Source organism: Apium graveolens, chromosome 5 (genome assembly GCF_009905375.1).
Source record: "Apium graveolens cultivar Ventura chromosome 5, ASM990537v1, whole genome shotgun sequence".
NCBI classification, from domain to species: domain Eukaryota; kingdom Viridiplantae; phylum Streptophyta; class Magnoliopsida; order Apiales; family Apiaceae; genus Apium; species Apium graveolens.
Genome location: NC_133651.1, coordinates 181,774,764 through 181,793,415, shown reverse-complemented (window position 1 = coordinate 181,793,415; position 18,652 = coordinate 181,774,764). Strand labels below are relative to the sequence as shown.

The following is an 18,652-nucleotide window of genomic DNA, read 5'->3' as shown; positions in this document are numbered from 1 at the left end:
GTCAAGAAGAAATGAACCAAGTTGATAGCTTAACGCGACCAAGTCGCAAAATATTCAGTATATATATACATATATACTTTTCACAATCTTTGAAATCCTCTGACATGTATAATATACATAGAGTTCCAGTTTCTAATTGTATAAAAATATCGTTGCAAGCTGATCTCATATATCTAACCTTGTCTCAACGTTTTTCTGAAAACCTTTGTCATTCATAAGATAATCATTAACTAGATATAAGTTGAAAAGATGAAGTTACAAGATACTCCAATATACTTATATCTTTTTCCGAATACTACTTGAACTACCACCGTTCAAGTTATAATTAGTTTCAAAAGTTCATCACACAGATGAGACTACAAGATAAGACTTGAATAGATTCAATCTTTGAAAATATTATTGAATGAAATGAAGTTACGAGATACTTCATTAACTCCCGATATATATCCATATATATATATCCCTCAAATATTTCCTGAAAACCTCTGTCATGTAAAGTATGAACAGAGTTGTAATATCCAATGAATTTGGAAAGAAAAGAATTTTGGCATAAACCCGATATCTTGCTGATCAGGCAAAGATACCAATAAGTAACCTTTTCTACTAGTAGATGGATGAATCCCCCACCGGTCATCACCCTGGCCGCATTAGGACCTTGTGCTGGACCGCCACCCGGCCTCTTACGCATTGATGGACTGCCACCCAGCCACTTACACTTTGATAGACCGTACCCCGGCCTGTTGCTTATGCCGACTCAATCAGATGGACTTACTTCCCGAATGTTGGGTGATTAATCAATTCATTTATCAAAACAGCAACCTCATTGCGAATATAAAATACACCACAGAGCCGGATCCCTCAATTTTTAAGCGAGTATTTAAATCCCCTTCGAAAGGAAGATCTTAAATTTGAAAACGAGTTTTGGGATCCGCTCTAACTTTTAAAATCATTTTGAAGACTCGAAAACATTTTTAAGAATGTTTAGAGTAATGCTAATTTAATGAAATAAATCAGTCCTGATATGTTAGAAATTATCTGAATATTATTATTTAAATAATATTTCCATAAAGATAATCTTTATAAAAATAATTGAAGTAGAAGTTTTACAACTCATACTTGAAATGAATAATAAATAACCAAAGATATAGTTATACGAAAGTACGATCTTTATTTGAATAATCGAAAATAAGTTTGATTATCGAAACATTATTCTTTAATAAAATAAAGAATATTATTTAATAAAATAAGCGGAGTCATAAGTCCTCGAATGAGTATTCAAAATAATATTCATTAAATAAAATAAGCGGAGTCATAAGTCCTCGAATGAATATTCAAAATAATATTCATTAAATAAAATAAAGTTATCGAATAAACCTTATTCGATTAATGGTTTGAAAACTATTTATATATATATATATATATTATACTTGGGAACATCGACTCCCGGTTTAGAAAAATGTTCACCTTTGGGTCCCTTATACTAAGGGTATACGCAACTACTGCTTATCTCTAGCATAGGTATGATGCAACTTATAAGCATTTGAATCAACAATTAGATATCAAGATTACGAAACAGGCATGCATATATACCATATCAGCATGCTCCAATATATCGCAAGATTTGGTAATAACAATCATGCACTTATCACAAGATAATGAATATACATATATACATCACAACAACAGTATAACGGGTAGAAAACTTGCCTGAGTGTTCCCGGATAGACTTAAGCTTAGAGTGGGTCCGATAACCTATGAACAACAACATAAGTTGGAATTAAACCACGGTCGCTTAAGAAACTAGACTTTAACTAATTGAACCCTAACGTTCGCTTATGGTCACTCCTACGCTTAACGAATCACATAAGTCGTTCGAGTACCCTCGACTCCACCATTTTTAATAAATTAACCATTAAGAATTTTAAGGCGATTCTTTCGCGAGTACTCTACCTACTGCCTAATCCATTTTACATAATTGTTTCATACTCCAATTAGTCATTTAAGGGACTTAACCAAGGTTTCAAAGTAAGGCGAGGGGTAATGGTTCGTTCGTGAAATGCCGTTACTTAAAACGGTCATTTCTCCTAAACCGTACATCGGATTCAAGAGAACCACATATCAAAATGAAGCTCGTAACATGAACTATCTAAAAATGGAAATGGTCAAAATATAACAGTGATTTCACGGGTCCTGAAGTTAATAACAAAAACAGTCTAAGGTAAATCGGGCATTACGACGGCTATGTTTACGCGATTACCAAAGTTTATACTACTCTAAATCAATCACAAACCATTTACAACCAACATTACAACCAAAATCCATCCAAACCTCACTAAATCAGTCCATTACTTCATGTTTTATCCAACTCATTCAATCACAAACAAGAGCTACTAACCATACTAAGGTTCATTAACCAATAACCAAGATCTACATCTCATACTAATTACAAATCCAACCAAACTCTAAATATACATGAATCATGCTTCTCAAGAACTATAACAATCAAAATCATTCCTAATACTCAAAAGTAAAGCTAGGGTTTGAAGTTTTATACCTTCTTGAAGCTTTTAATCAATGAAAGATCCTTGGAATGCCCATGGAAGCCTTGATCTATGCTTAAGCTACCTTGTCCTTGCAAATAAAATCAAGAATCAAAAATTTATTCCTGAAAGTTACTATCCACCCTAAACTTTTAGGAATTGTTTAACTAGGTAAACCTTGGATTCTTGGATCCAAACTTATAGCATAACTAAGTTATGCATTATGGAAGCTAAGGAAACAAACCTTATAATTTTTGAAGGTGTGTAGCTTGAGTTTTAGAAAAACTCCTCCTTGTTTTAAGAAGAAAGGCCGAGAGCTTTTTGGGGGGGAAAGATAGTGAAAATGCTTCTTTGATCCTTGCTTGGTTGACTTTGTGTGTTGTTTTATTTGCTTGGTTAAATTAAACCTTGATTTAATTAACTAGGTTTCAAATACTTGGCCATAAATCAATCTTAGCTAAATATCTTTTAACCATGCTTGCATCATCAAGCCTATGTCATCCTTTTAACACATGTCTCTTCCTTGTGGTTTGATGATGTCACAACCATTGGCTTCTTGTACAAGCTTGTCTCTTGATCGCTTATTTGCTTTATAGTTCGCTTATCTCTCGTTTTCGTTAATATTTTTAGGGATCATACCCGGGATCTTATTACTTAGGTTTCCCTTAAACCTTTCTCAATATTTTATATTCCTTTTTATGATCCTCTCTTATAATCCTTGAATTTAAATCCTTTTAATCATGTTACCTTATACTCAATTCTTTCGGTATCTGGTGGATTTTCGGGGAAAAATCAAAGTGTCCGGATTCGAATTCTAACGACCTTTGCATACACTCATTTACTTTATGGAATACTAATACGAACTTAGAATTTCCATAACAGTACTCCTATATTGTGTGGTCTGATAATTTTCCTTATTCAGCATCATCAGCAAAAGTTACTATTCATCCGTGTTTCAAAAATTCCAAAAATTGGGGTTATTACACGTACCGTAACCATCCAGTCTATAGCTTAACAACCAGAACAATCGGTATGCTTTTGATGTATCCCAACATCGGAATATAACAGAGTATATGTATATGAGTGTATGTAATTATTGGAATATGAATAAAGGATTCAATGAATTAGGAGAAATCAAGAATCGAAATGAAATAGAATTCAAGGAACAACAATTGTGTATCAGTGTGTGTGAACAAGAATTATCAAGGTGTAGCTGTCATGGAAAGTTGGAAGCGATTCACTATTTTGAACTTAGAATAGGGGAAAAACTTGCCTGGTATGCGCTTCGTCTCGGGTAATTCATAACTTTCTATCTCCGACTTGATTAGCCTTGCTGGTGCTGAATCTATCAAGGAAATATACTTGTTTAGTTGACTTACATCGTACGCGAATATCAGACTGGTACCACGTAGCCCTTATCATCTACCCATACGATTCTATCTGACTCGTATATAATTATCTAGCAAATAGAGTTCGCATAATCACGTAAATCACATAACACATATAACGACTCGTGTATTTTTATTTTATTTCTAATATTTGGAAGTGTAATAAAAGTTTAAGTAAATAAATAAAAGGTGTGTATTGATTTTGGCAGCGGTTACTGATTGTTATTTAATTATTTATGATTTGTTGAAATGTGGGATTGGAATTATGTGATTTATTGGTGAGTTATATGATTTTATTTCGCTTGTAAAAGTGATTTAATTGTAATTTTAATTCCATAAATATTTGGGTTGTCTTTAAAATTGGTTTTCTAATTTTATAATTTCAATAATTATTTTTAGGACTTTATAAAATTGAGAAATCAATATTTCGTTAATTATTCATTTTTAAATGATTTTATGAGTGTGTTAAATGCTAAAATCCAAATTTAATTATGGGAATCTTTAAAAATTATGAAACTTATATTTTATTAAATTCGTATTATTCTGAGAATTTTAAAATTATTTTGGAAATTTTCGGAAATCGTTTTACCCGCGCGTTGTTTCGTTATTCGTTAAAAAGCGGGTATAAAACGTACCTTAAAAATTGTTTAAAAATTTTGAAATTTACGTTTTAATTTACTTCGGGATATTTATAATATTTTAACGCTGTTTTCATAATTTTCGGAGGTTGTTTTATTCGCACCTCATTCCGTTAATTTCGAGTTTCGGGGCAAAACAGACTATCAAACCTTCATATTTATCCCAAACTCTACGTTTCAGCATTCAGTAAAACTAGTGCTACGTGTTGCATTTCAGGGTCATCAGTTAATACATGGCAGAATTGTATTTTTTTTTATTTTCCATTCCCTTCTTTTTCTTTCCGGTCGCAGCATCAATCTCTTGCTCATTCTCTCTCTCTCTATCTCGATCTCTCTCTATAGTCTCCTCTCTCTCTCTCTCCCCTTCTTTATTCTGCCATCTTCTATTTTCTTCTCCGTTTCCTTCTTTTCTCCCTTTTTCCCGTTATTTCCAGCCGTTTTGCTCTTGGTTTATTCCGGTGAGTTCTCCGGCCGAATTTCCGGCGATTCATTTGTTCCCTGTTTGGCTTGTTATATATACTCCTGTATATATCTGTGTGTATTCTGTGTGTATGTTTAGGTGTGTGTGTGTGTGTTTAAGCGTGGTTGTGTGAGTGGTGGTGGAAGGCGGCACCGCCGCCTGTGTTGCTGCCCTGTCCGTTTCTGTGGCGCATTTGCGTGTGTTGAATGCTGAGTTCTTGTTCTGTTTTTTTTATAGATTGTAAATTGGACTATTATAATAATTCTAATAATTTTCTGCAGGATTTTGATTAATATTTATGATATTAATTATTCGGGCAGAATTATTTTAAGGAATAATCGGTGAAATTTTGCGTTGGAAACCCGGAAATTATCGGGTACCCGTGAAATTTTGCCGCCATCCGCGATGACTTTTACGAGCGGACGGTGGACGGTGATGACGATGTTCTGAGTCCTAAATTTTATAAATAAATAAAAAGGATTATGTAAAATATTTTCGGACTTAAATAATTAATTGTGATTGGTGTTGGGATGTAAGTTGTATAAAAGGATGAAGTAATATTGTGATTTGTGTGATTGATGACGTCGATTGTAGTCGACGGGTAGAATTATAAATAAATAAGATGCTGCCATAATTTCCTAAAAATATATTCGAAAATGAACGTATTTATATTATACGTGTTACCCCTATCAATCATCTGACTATGTGACTATATGATTATGAGTTTATGTGAATAATAATAATACGAGTCGGGTTATCGGATTGAGTTGTTAGGATTGAGGATATCAAGCATGTCAGTGTAACTAATTAGGGTACTCTGTATTTGTAGATACCAGTCGAGTTTTCCCAGGATCGAAGTCAGTGTGAAAGCTACTTAGGATTTTGTAAAGCGTTGCAAGGCAAGTACCCCTGACCATTCTTTTATGGTTCAGTGCATATAAATAGCTAAATGTTTTATTCTCGTAATGGAACATAAACGTTTTAAGTTACGTATCCCCTGTAGTTATAATTCACTGTTTTCAAATTGTTTTGAGGGAAAAGTAACTTCAAAAGGTACCTATCTCGAATGGAATGATTTGCGAAATGGATTTTATATGTGTGCTGGTTAACTAAATGATTTTGAAAATGAGATAGGTACAAGTGTTTTGAAAACTGGATAAAACGGTCAGATATGGGATACATTGGGGACAGAGTAGGCCTATTGAGGTGGCCTAAAAGGCTAATTCGGTTACGCGCACTATAAAACCGATTAGTCCAGCAGGTCAGAGACCTAGCTAGTCTCTGAGTTCCGGAACAGGTAAGTGGGATGGCAGTTAGAGCCGTCTGGTGTTGATAGCCTGATCAGCTGTCTTCATATATCCGCTATGTATCCGATTGGGATTTGTGAATTATATAAGAGCATAATTGGTTGATACATCGGTTTATTAAAATGATTAGCATGCTAAAATTGGACTCTAGTATTACACAGCACACTGCTATAATGTTTTAACAAAGCATGCTAAATAGTGATATCCAGTTACCTTTGATTTTCATTATGAAATGTTGATATCATGGTTACAGTACTGTTCCTTTTATTGTTACATTCCAGGTTTTATTCTGTTATTCATATCTTGGTACTGCTGAGCGATTATGCTCACCCTTGCAAACTGTTATGTATATTTCGTAGATGCCTAGAAGATCAGTCAGACCGAGCCATGTTCCCGCCCCTACTGGACCCGGCTCCTCTGAGGTAGTTTGTATCAGGCCATGAGGTCTGAGGAGTTGCTGAATAAAGTTATAATGTGTTAGATGTTGAATAAAGAGTTTGTAGTATTGAGAACCTGAATTATACTTGAACCTAGATCGGATCTTGGTTTGGGGTCAAGTTATTATATTTTAATAATAATTCTGTTGTTCATATTTTTGGTAATTCTGTTTAGTGACGTCATCTCCTGACCCCGGGGTTGAGGCCATCACAACACATAAGGCATGTAATTAATTTAGACTTATAAATATTTTTAGAATCAATACTAGACCTATATTTGTACTAACAAACAGTATTTGACTCGATTTCCAATTTTTCGGGATTTATTGGACTCGTTTTTATCAATAATAGGGTCTATAAACAAATAATTATCATAATCCAACTTTTTCTCGAAAAAATTATGATTTATAACTATTTTTAATAGAATCGGTTTAATTATTATGCGATAAACAAGATTAAATCAATTATTAAACAATTATAATTAATTATTCACAAATAATTAAACCTTAATTATATTTTTAAATAATTATTTAAGAATTATCATATTTTAAAATAATTACTTCCTAATTTTTGGAATTAATTATAATTTATTACAATTTATTTATTTAAATTAATTAATAATAAATGATTAATCGATTCAAATCAATATTACGCAAACTGGAAATAAGTAAATAAATAAATAATTATTCACACTCCGACTTCCGAAAATTCTGAATACAATTCATATTATTACGAATTATTCGCTTAAATCAATAAATTATCGAACAACTAAACGATCTAATTAATTAATACTCAATTACTAAGTAATTAGTTAAATAATAAATAATAAATAAATAGATAAATAATTAAATAATTACATTTGTAAATTTCTAAATTTATAAAATAATTTAAAAATTATTTTCAAAATAATTCAGATTTTAATCAAATTATTTATTTGTTTTTCTAATTATCTAAAACTAATTTTCTGTTTTTATAAGAATAAATTAAATTAAAAAATCCAGAAACACAATTCAGGAAACAAATTAGGGATTTTTAGGAACAGACCCGGGTCGATTTCCGGGTTGGAACCCGGTCGATTTTTGGGTTGGAACCGGGTCGAACCCGGGTCGCGAAGAACACCGCCGACCAACCCCGAATCCGGCGTCGGTGGTGATTCCGACGAGCAAAACATGATCAATCATCGTGACTTCTGGGCCAATTTTTCTGTGTTTTCTATCCACGACCACCCAGGACTCCTCCTCATTCTCTTTCGTCGACTATAAAGCCGGAATCCTCGAAGAACACAGCGGCACCGATGAACACCGACCACCCCTCCGGCGAGCTCGATTACGGGCCATAACAACATCGTTTGGATCGATTTCTGATGGGTTTTAATTCCAAATTTCACCAGGAACACGAATATACAAAAATCACAGTCTAACAATCCCTACAACAGATTCTCCGATCAAACCAACCAAAATTCCGGCCAAAACTCGAACTATCGATTTCGTACACGAAAAATTACACATAATAGCTTAAAATAAAGGTTTTAACTTCTATAATCTAACCCCTATCATCAAATCAATCTCAGGTTCATATAAAATTAAAACGAACTAATTAAAAATATACATAAACCCTAGAATAAGAACAACTAATTAGAGCAATCATTTGATGAAATAAATAGCACCAATGAACTGTAAACAAGCATATAAAGCTATCCCAAGCATGAATTTCACCCCATAACCCCACAATAAAAAACCCCCCAATTTCAGTTCATAAACCCTAAAATACGAATCAAAAATCCAAGCAACAAAACATGAAATTGATGATATAAAAAGAAAGTAGAGATCATAAGCTTCATTTTGGTTACTCACATGAGCTATTCGGATAACAGAATCACTATGAAATCTTGGTTTGAATTCTTGAGTTATTCTTCACCAACACAAATGTTCTTGATTTTCTGATTTTTTTAATAATTAACTAATTAATATTTAATAATAAATCAGCTATTATACTAGGGTTAAAAATACTCCTAATTAAAATTAAGGGTCTAATTATACATCTAATAAGATTAATTGACCCCAATTTTTATAATTTTTGGGTATTAATTATGATTTTTTAAATATTCAATAAATACAAAATATATGTCAAAAATTCACAAAAATTGTGAATAATACAAAAATGCAAAGAAAAATGATGTTTGATAATTTCATGATCCTATAAAAATAAAAATGTGATTTTTGTGGGGGTTTTGACACCCGAAGGGGCCCGAAAAAGTCATTTTTCGCGCAACAGAAAAATTTATAAAACGTCTAGATGTTCAGAATGTCGATATGGTATAGGCCATACTTGGCAAAATAGGGTTAATGATTTTATATGAAATATCGGCTTTTAAAACACTGTTTGGGCCGTACAACTTTTGATATAAAAGCATTTAACTTATAATAAAATACTAGATAATTACCCGAAACACGTTCTGGTCGAAACATATAACACATAGCACATAGCAGCTAGGGTTTTATGACTCAACACACTTAACAACATAATAATATACATAAATCATCTTTATTAAGATATAATAAAAGCATAATTTTTCGGTCGTTACATTCTCCCCCTTATTAGGATTATGTCTTCAGAATCTCGCTATGAAAATAACTGGGGATACTTTTTTAACATTTCACTTTTAAGCTCCCAGGTTGATTCTTCAACCACGGGATTTCTCCACAAGACTCTTACTAATGGTACAGACTTATTTCTCAATACTCTCTCTTGACGATCTAAAATTCTTACTAGCTATTCTATATATGACAAATCAACTTGAAGCTCTATTGGCTTATATTCTATTACATGCCTTGTATCAGGATTGTACTTCTTAAGCATTAACACATGAAATACATTATGAATATGTTGTATATGGGGTGGTAAGGCTAACTCGTATGCAACTTTTCTGACTCTCTTCAAAATTTCAAATGGACCGATGTATCGAGGCTTTAACTTGCCTTTGTTGCCAAAACCTAGTCAATCCTTTCCATGGTGATATCTTCAGCAATACATGTTCTCCTTCTTGGTAATCCACATCTTTCCTGGTTGGATCTGCATATTTATGTTATCAATTTTGTGCTACTTCGAGTCGCTTTTGGATAAGCTCTACTTTTTCTTTGGTCTGCTGAATTAGTTCTGGACCTAGAATTTTGCGTTCTCCAACTTCATCCCAACATGTAGGTGACCTATACTTTCTTCCACATAAGGCTTCGTAAGGTGGCATTCCAATGATAGCATGATAGTTGTTGTTGTAAGAGAATTCCACTAGCGGTAATGTTCGTCCCAACTACCTTCAAAATCTATTGCACATACACGTAACATACCTTTAATTGTCTAAATCGTCCTTTCACTTTTTCCGTCCGTCTGTGGATGATAAGCGGTACTCATGTTTAGTTTGGTACCAAGTCATTCCTAAAATTGTCTCCAAAATTTTGAATCAAAACGGGGATCTCGATCAGATACAATGGATACAGGCACTCCATGGAGCATCACTATTTCCTTAAGATATAGATCTACTAACATGTCAAGCGAAAACCTTTCGTTGATTGGGAGAAACTGTGCTGATTTTGTTAACCTGTCAATGATAACCCAAATTGCATCATGGTTTGCTCTGGTTCTCGGAAGTCCTACCATGAAATCCATTGCTAAGTGCTCCCATTTCCATTTTGGAATATCCGGTAGTTGTAGTAATCCACTCGGACGTTGATGTCCGGCTTTGACTCATTGGCACGTGTAACATTTACTGACCCATTCCGCTATTTCTTTCTTCATGTTTGGCCACCAAAAGTTTTCTTTCAAATCTCTGTACATCTTTGTGCTTCCAGGATGAATTGAATATCTTGAACTATGAGCGTCTCGCAAAATTTATGCCTTCAGTTTCGGTACATTGGGTATCCATATTCTTGAAGCAACTCTAAAAATTCCCTTGTCATCTTTCTGGCTTGTAATTTCTTCTCCTGTCAAATTGTCAATTTCATGATTCATTACTTCCTCTTGACACTTTCTTATCTTTTCCAATAATTCTAGGTGGAATGTCATGGCGTAGTTCATTTCAGTCGAGCTTTCTGGAATACGAACTTTAATTTCCAATTTATCAAACTCTCTGATCAATTATTCAGGAGGACGGCGCGGCCGCGCGCTACGGCGCGGCTGCGCGCTACGGCCCGCCCACGCTGAAGTAGCGCGCGGCCGCGCCCGCGCTGAAGTAGCGCGCGACCGCGCCCAATGAGCAGAAACTCAGTGCGCCCGCGCTGGTCAAGCGCGCGGCCGCGCTAGGTCGGGGTAGCAAAATTCTATTTCTATTGGGATTTTGAGAGTTTGAAGCCCTGGTCAATTCTACAACAGAAGACGTTTTTCATAAGGAGAGGCATAAAGGAGCTCAAGGAGAAGACGACAAGAAGACCTATAGCACAATTCAACGAAGGCGAAGAAGATCTAGTTTATTCTTGTGAATCTTTGTTCTAAGTTGTAATCTTAGATGCTCCTTTCTTGTTTTGTGGAACCTAATACTCTGGATTTCATACTTTGTTTATTATTTGTTTATAAAGACTACGTTTATTTTACCATGCTTTCATCGGAACCCACGTCGATGATGAGTCCGATTATGGGCTAATCGTTATCATGGGGTTCTAGCGGATTTATTTATGGATTTTTTTAGTTTATTTGTTCGATCCCTTAGTGTGTGGTGATTGTATGATAACCTAGTATTGGTTGTGCTTATTCGTCTTATGAGCGTCGCGAACTTATAAGATAGCGTGTTAATTCTTTATAAAGCGAAAGTGAATTTAAGGATTTAGAATTTGCCATGCTAGCATAGGTTTATGTGTTATTGTATGCATGATTAGTAGGTAATTTTAAGCATCTTACTTGCCCTATAGAATCACAATAGATAACTTGTGCATTAAACCATTATGTTGTCAAATTCTATAGACATATAGGGTCTCAATATAACTGGTATCTATTCAGCTTCTATCTCTTTTGTGGATGTATGTAGTATGGTATTTATACAACGAAAGTTGGAGATTATCAGTTTCGTGTTATCTGATTAGTGTCATCACCATTGCATGCTAAGGTTAAGAATGAAAAGGCTATTGAATGAAGTACTTAATGAAGTTAGGATCCCATGTTTGTGTCATATATTATTCAACTCTCTTTACTTTCTTTAGTTAATGTTCTCTAGTATAATTCTCAATAGTTAATCGTAGTATAATCAAAATCCAAATTGTTATTCATCTTAGCATTGAATAGTAGCCATATCATTGTTGCATAAGTGCATAAATCATAAAGTTAACCTAAACCATTCGCTATGAGAACGAATCTGATTTATATCTTATACTACTTGCGAACACGTATACTTGCGTGAATTTTAGCGCGTGTTTAGCGGCTAACAAGTTTTTGGCGCCGCTGCCGGGGAATGGTGTTAACTTTTAGTTTATGTGTTTGTCATCAGTGATCATTAAAGTTCATTGACTCAGACATTGTTACTTACCTACTCTTTTCTTTGTCGTATTTCAGGTACTCTAGCGAGCGTGTATGCATACGCGTTTGTGGGCTCGTAAGAGAAATCTGGATCAAGCCGAGGAAGAAGCTATAGTGATTCGAAGGGAAGTTTTTGAGGACGGAGAGAAAGTAGAAAAAGAAGATAAATTCGAGGAACCAGCTCTAGTAGTGATGGGAGATCAAGCAAAAAATCCTAAGGCTCTGATGGACTATTCTTAGCCTAAGATCGATGATATTCAATCGAGCATCATCAGACCAGCCATCTCGGCTAACACTTTTGAGATCAAGTCGAGTACGAATCAGATGATACAGAACTCAGTTCATTTTGGGGGCTCTCCTACAAAAGACCCCAACATGCATATCAGGGATTTCATCGAGATCTGTGACACTTTCAAGTTCAATGGGGTTACTGAAGATGCTATCAAACTGCGACTCTTCCCTTTCTCTCTAAGGGATAAAGCAAAGTACTGGTTGCATTCTCTACCACCAGGGTCTATCACCAAATGGGAGGATCTTGATCAAAAGTTTCTCACTAAATTCGTTCTTATGGCGAAGACTGCACTGCAATCAGGAATGCACTTACTCAGTTTGCTCAGCAAACTGGAAAATCTCCGTGTGAGGCTTGGGATCGATATAAGGAGATGTTAAGGAAGTGACCACACCATGGCATACCAGATTGGATGATTATAAACTGTTTTTACAATGGTTTGGGCGCTCAGTCTAGACCTATGCTCGATGCAGCGTCTGGTGGAGCCTTATGGGCTAAAAGCTATAATGAGTTGATTGAGCTCATGGCAGCTAATGAATACCAGAATCCTATACAAAGAATGTTGCAAGGCAAGGGAGCAGGAATTCTGGAGGTGGATATAGCTACAGCTATAACTTCTCAACTTCAAGCTTTGATGATAAAAGTGGACTCTTTGGCGAATTATGGAGTTAATCAAATCACTAGTGTTTGTGAGCTTTGTGCGGGGGTACATTAAACTGAGCAGTGCGCTATTTCTAGCGAATCAGCTCAATTTGTGAGCAACTTCCAGAGATCACAACAACAAGCTCCAGCCACTTATCATCCAAATAACCGCAATCATCCTAACTTCAGCTGGAGTAATAATCAGAATGCGGTGTAACAATTTTATCAGCCATACACAGCAAAGCAGTATAACCCTCCTGGTTTTCAGCAACCGCAATATGCCCCTAGGCAACAACTTCAATTTCAGCAGCTACCGCAAGCTAATGAAAAATCTGAATTGGAGGAGTTAAGTCTCATGTGCAAGAGCCAAGCTGTGTCTATGAAGACCTTGGAGAATCAGATTGGGAAAATTGCTAATGTATTACTAAATCATTAACCTGGCACACTCCCAAGCGATACTGAAGTGCCAAGCAAGAAGGAAGCTAAGGAGCATGTTAAGGAAATTACATTAAGGTCTGGTAAGGTTGCGAATCCTGAAAAAGCTAAGACTTCAGAATCTAAAGTTGAGGATGAAGAAGAAAAAGTGCGGAAGGAAGAAGAAGTGGAACCAAGGAAGACTATTGTTGAGCACACTCCTCCTAAGGATAATATAGGGGAGAAACATATCTATCCTCCACCTCCTTTTCCTAAGAGGCTGCAGAAGAAAAAGCTGGATAAGCAGTTTGAGAAGTTTCTGGAGGTGTTCAAGAAACTTCACATCAACATACCTTTCGCTGAAGCTCTTGAACAAATGCCTAGTTATGCGAAGTTCATGAAAGGTATTCTCTCTAGGAAGGTGAAACTTGATGACTTAGAGATCGTTGCTCTCACGGAAGAATGCAGTGTTGTGCTGCAACAGAAGTTGCCTCCGAAGCTTAAAGATCCTGGAAGCTTCATTATTCTATGCACCATTAGAAAGGTGTCATTTGACAAGTGTCTATGAGACTTTGGAGCTAGCATCAATCTAATGCCCTTGTCAATCTTTAAGAAGTTGAACTTGCCTGATCTAAAGCCTACTTATATGACTTTGCAGTTGGTCGACCGTTCTATTACATATCCGCGGGATATTGTGGAGGATGTCTTGGTCAAGGTGGATAAACTCATATTCCCTGTTGATTTTGTAATTCTTGATTTCGAGGAGGATAAGAAGATTCCCATAATCTTGGGAAGACCTTTCTTAGCCACTGGCCGAACCTTGATAGATGTGCAGAAGGGTGAGCTCACCATGCGAGTGATGGACCAGGATGTAACTTTTAATGTGTTCAATGCCATGAAATTCCCTACGAAAAATGAGGAGTGCTTAAAAGTGGAGTTGGTTGATTCTGTGGCTACTTCAGAACTCGATCAATTGCTAAGGTCTGATACCTTAGAGAAGGCCTTGTTGGGGAATTCCGATAGTAAAAATGATGAAGGGGATGTGCAGTTGCAATTTCTGAATGCTTCTCCCTGGATGAGGAAGATTGATATGCCTTTTGAATCTCTGGGAATGGAAGAGTTGAACAAAGCTCCTAAGCGCCTCAAGCCATCTATTGAGGAAACACCTACTCTCGTGCTTAAGCCTTTGCCTGAATATTTGAGGTATGCGTTTTTAGGTGATGCATCTACTCTTCCTGTTATTATTGCATCTGACCTTTCAGATAGTGACGAGGAGAAGCTTTTGAGAATTCTTAGGGAATTCAAATCGGCAATTGGTTGGACTATATAAGATATCAAAGGAATCAGCCATTCGTATTGCATGCACAAAATTCTGCTAGAGGAAGGAAGCAAACCTACTGTTGAGCAACAGAGAAGGCTAAATCCAATCATGAAGGAAGTCGTGAAGAAGGAAATTCTTAAGTGGCTGGATGTAGGGATCATCAATCCCATTTTTGACAGTTCATGGGTGAGCCCAGTTCAATGTGTGGCAAAGAAAGGAGGTATCACAGTCGTTGCTAATGAGAAGAATAAGCTCATTCCAACTCGAACAGTCACGGGGTGGAGAGTTTGCATAGATTATAGGAAGCTGAACAAGGCCATAAGAAAATATCACTTTCCTCTACCATTTATTGATCAGATGCTTGATAGATTAGCTGGGCATGAGTACTATTATCTTTTGGATGTTTATTCTGGTTATAATCAAATTTGCATTGCTCCAGAAGATCAGGAGAAGACTACTTTCACTTGTCCATTTGATACTTTCGCCTTTAGAAGAGTTTCTTTTGGGTTATGTGGAGCACCGACCACATACAGAGATGCATAATGGCTATCCTTTCTGATATGATTGGTCAAAATATGGAGGTGTTCATGGATGATTTCTCTGTGTTTGGTGATTCATTTGATGAGTGCTTGCAGAATTTAGGTGACATTCTCAAGAGGTGTGTTGAGACTAATTTGGTTCTCAATGGGGAGAAATGTTACTTTATGGTGCGACAGGGCATCATTCTTGGGCACAAGGTCTCTAGTAAGGGTCTTGAGGTGGACAAAGCCAAAGTGGGGGTTATCGAAAATCTCCCCCCACCAATTTCTGTTAAGGGAGTTCACAATTTTCTTGGTCATGCGGGCTTCTACAGGCGGTTCATCAAGGACTTCTCAAAAATTTCTAAACCTTTTTGCAATTTTCAGGAGAAGGATATCCCGTTTAAGTTTGATGGCGAGTGTGTAACTGCTTTTGAGTTCTTAAAGAAGAGTTTAATCACAACACCTGTCATAACTGCACCCGATTAGAGTGAACCTTTTGAGATGATGTGCGATACAAGTGACTATGTAGTTGGAGCAGTTCTTGGGCAGAGAAAGAACAACATATTTCATGTAGTCTACTATGCTAGTAAGACTCTTAATAGTGCTCAACTGAATTATACTATGACAGAGAAAGAACTTTTGGCTATCGTCTACGGTTTCGAGAAATTTCGATCTTATCTGTTTGGGACGAAGGTGACAATTTTCACTTATCACGCTGCCATTCGATATCTTGTCTCGAAGAAGGATTCGAAGCCTAGATTGATTCGATGGGTTCTTTTACTCCAGGAGTTTGAATTAGAGATCAAGGACAAAAAAGGGACTGAAAATCAAGTCGTTGATCATCTCTCGCGTTTAGAGGATCCAATTGTAACTTCACTGGATAAGACATTAATAAATGAGTCTTTTCCCGATGAGCAGCTATTTGGAGTGCAAGAGGAAGAACCGTGATTTGCAGACATTGTGAACTACCTTGTGAGTAATATCATGCCTCCCGACTTATCATATGCTCAAATGAAGAAGTTTCTGCATGAAGTGAAGTGGTATATGTAGGATGAGCCGTTTCTTTTTCGACAACGACCTGACCAAATCATCAGGAGATGTATTCCTTACAGTGAAACGGGAGGGGGATCTTGCGAGATTGCCACTCAACGGCTTATGGAAGACATTCTAGTGGAGAAAAGACAGCATCTTGTATTCTTCAAGCAGGTTTTTTTGTTCGACTTTGTTTAAAGATGCTCATCAATTCATTTTGAAATGTGATCGATGTTAACGTGTGGGTAATATATCTAAGAGGGATTGGATGCCTCTTAATATACTTCTCGAGGTTGAAGTCTTCGATGTTAGGGGAATCGACTTCATGGGGCCATTTGTCTCATCTTGTAACAATCAGTATATCTTGTTGGCGGTTGATTATGTGTCGAAATGGGTTAAAGTTAAGGCATTGCCAATGAACGATGTGAAAGTAGTGCTTAATTTTCTTCACAAGCAGATATTCACAAGATTTGGAAATCCAAGAGTCATAATCAATGATGAGGGGTCGCATTTTTGTAATCACAAGTTTACTGCTATGATGCAAAGATATAATGTGAATCATCGCATTGCTACGGCTTATCATTCTCAGACGAATGGTCAAGCTGAGGTATCTAACAGAGAGATCAAGCGTATTTTAGAGAAGGTTGTGTGTCCATCAAGGAAAGATTGGTCTTTGAAGCTTGACGAAGCTGTTTGGGCGTATATAACAACATACAAGACTATATTGGGAATGTCACCATTTCAGTTGGTTTATGGTAAGGGGTGTCATTTGTCGGTGGAGCTAGAGCATAAAGTGTATTAGGATTTAAAGAAGTTAAATCTTGATTTGGATGCAGCTAGAAAGAAGAAGATACTTCAATTGAATGAACTCGACGAGTTTCGACTTCAAACATATGAAAACAACAAAATATGTAAGGAGAAAGTCAAGCGGTGGCACAATAGGGACCTAGTACTCAAATCATTTATGCCAGGGCAATAAATCCTTTTGTTTAAGTCTCATCTCCGTATTTTTCCTGGAAAGTTGAAGTCAAGGTGGTCAGGGCCGTTTGTTGTCAAAACTGTGTTTCCACATGGTGCGGTGGAGATTTTTGAGAATGATCCGGACCAAGCATTCAAGGTAAATGGTCAGAGGTTGAAGCATTACTATGGTGACACGGCAAATCGCGAGGTGGTTAGTGCCGTTTTATTGTGCGTTTGATCTCGCATTTCTACGTCAAGCTAACGACGTAAAGCAAATGCTTCTTGGGAGGCAACCCAAGTTTGTTGTACATTAGTAGGTAGAGGAAGCAAGAAGAAAAGAGAAAAACACAAAAAGAATCAGAAAACTAGAAAATTTCAGGGCCAACTTCAGAAGCTGAGCACGCCCGCACTGATATAGCGCGCGCCCGCGCCGATTTGGCAGAAGGTGAGTGCGCCCGTGCTGGTCTAGTGCGCGGCCACACTGGGTCCCAATTCAGAAAAATAGCAGTTTGTGAAGAGAAAATCAGGATTTTTTATAGAAAATCAATTTTCACCCAATTTTTACTCTTCCACATCCCAAATTTCCCTCTCCAAATCAAACCCATTATTCCCACTATTCCTATAATCAATTCCCACTTCTATTCCATATCTAATTCTCTTCTCATCTCCTATATATACATACACTTATACACAAACTTCTCCATCACTTCTCAAATTCTTAAACATTATTCTCTCTCAAACACTTATCTTTTATTCTCTCTTATTCAATCCCAATGGCACCCAAGAGACAAAGAACTCAAGTAAGCAGCAGCACCACCGATTCTTCGAGTGTAGGTGCTGTGAGGCTGAGGTTTTCGACTCCCGAGGCTGAAGTGGAGTATACAGGCTTCTCTCGAAGCCTATAGCAAAGGAGCGAGGTTTTCTGCCATCAGGGAAAGATGGTAAGTTGTTGAAGATGATCTTGGAGATGGGTTGGGTTGCTTTTTGCGAGGCACCCGCTGCTGTACCCATGAGTGTTTTATTCAGAGTTCTATGCTAATGCAAAGACGGAGAAGAATGGTTTCACTATGGTTAGGGGGATGATGATGGAGTACAGTACTGAGGCGATAAGGAGGGTGATTGAGCAACCCGCGAGGAAGCCCGGTCAGGACACCTAAAACGATAAGACTCCAGAGGATTTTGATTTGGATTTGATAGTTGCTAC

At 36.6% G+C, this 18,652-nt stretch overlaps 1 non-coding gene across 1 annotated transcript; it reads right to left on the bottom strand.

Moving 5' to 3' along the window:
- Window positions 1–12,853: 12,853 nt before the first annotated feature.
- Window positions 12,854–12,960, bottom strand: LOC141663390 (small nucleolar RNA R71). The gene has a single exon (XR_012551464.1). It is a non-coding gene; the product is annotated as a small nucleolar RNA R71 (small nucleolar RNA).
- Between the last annotated feature and the right edge of the window lie 5,692 nt (window positions 12,961–18,652).